At 42.7% G+C, this 1,303-nt stretch overlaps 1 protein-coding gene across 1 annotated transcript in view; it reads right to left on the reverse strand.

Moving 5' to 3' along the window:
* Positions 1-1,152: 1,152 nt before the first annotated feature.
* cdk12 (cyclin dependent kinase 12) overlaps positions 1,153-1,303 on the reverse strand; it is a 28,133-nt gene continuing 27,982 nt past the window's right edge. Inside the window, exon 16 of the transcript XR_013791643.1 lies at positions 1,153-1,303. This exon is cut by the window's right edge and continues 24 nt beyond it. The gene's annotated coding sequence lies outside the window, so the exon portion shown is untranslated.

Genomic DNA, 1,303 nt, shown 5'->3' on the forward strand with positions numbered 1-1,303 from the left:
TGTGTATGCAGTCCCCTTTTATATTTCTTTATAAAGGTCTCCTATCAGTGGGTCCAATAGGCCTCTCTGGTCTAACACTGAAATTGGGATGGAACAATGTTTGCCAATCGATAATCGATACATTGGGACACAATTATAGAGAAATAGATGTTTCTTATTCAATTCAAATAGAAATTTGACAAATCTTTTCCAGCAGCAGTGATCCTCTTGTTTTCAGTTTTTATCTTGCTTAAGATTTAAGAGTCTACCATTGCATCGGCAAATCTAACATCAAAACTAAAACAAGATAGAGATATCTTTAAATATTGTAATTGCAGACATTTAGCGTTGCAGAATAACATGTCAGATTTTAAAACAATACTTTCCGGGCGATGTAGAGATCGAAAATGAAAGCAGTCCAAAAGCAACAGTCTGTAGTGCAAGTCTTTTAAATTAATTAGCATTTACTTAAGACTAATTATCTATTAATATCTAAATATTATCTATGAAAATACAATCATCGGATTGGGACTCATACACTGTATCTGCGGTTACTCATTAATCATACTTCCGATCAGAATTGGAGGCAAAAATAGGGGGTGGGTTGATTGAGACATGCCTATAAACATTACATACGGTATGCATGCAAAAAACTAGAAATGCCCTCTGTCGAGCTGCCAACTTCATGAATGTGCGCGAGCAGCCCATATATGGAGTTCTTTGTCAGGCATGCCCAAATATGGAGTCTATGCCGATGTCAGAACATAATTGTGATGTCAGAACAGGCCAGCTCCATATATGGAGATCTTAGGGGTGATCTAATTTGGGCCCTGTCCAGAGCCCGGGCAGAGGCTTTTGTGCTGGTTCTGGACAACCGGCTATCCGACGGACTCGACACCGGGCACTGCACTCCCTGTGGGGGTGTGGAACGAGTGTGTCTAATTTGAAGTCGGTGGGGCGAACGGTTTTCGAGTTACGTGGATTACAGACGTACGTACATACACACACGTACAGACGAGACTTGGTGCATTTATAGATAGATTAACTACAAATCGCCAAGTGGCCCAAACGCTACAGTGAAAGAACTGTAACCCCATATCACAAGAGAAGCATTTCAGGAGGTATTTCAACAACAAGAGAGCACATACATAGTCTACCTAGAAATAGAAGTAACAGGGGTGAATGGGTGAGAGAATGTGACTGCCAGTTTGCGCTGCGTGGTGAGAGGCTGGCTGGGTACCTGGGTGCTGTGATGGAGTTGGCCCAGCAGGGGGCAGAGGTGTGATGCTGGGAGTGGGAGGTGACGGCACAGTGTCACACTGAA

Source organism: Electrona antarctica (assembly GCF_951216825.1).
Source record: "Electrona antarctica genome assembly, chromosome: 14".
Classification (NCBI taxonomy): Eukaryota; Metazoa; Chordata; class Actinopteri; order Myctophiformes; family Myctophidae; genus Electrona; species Electrona antarctica.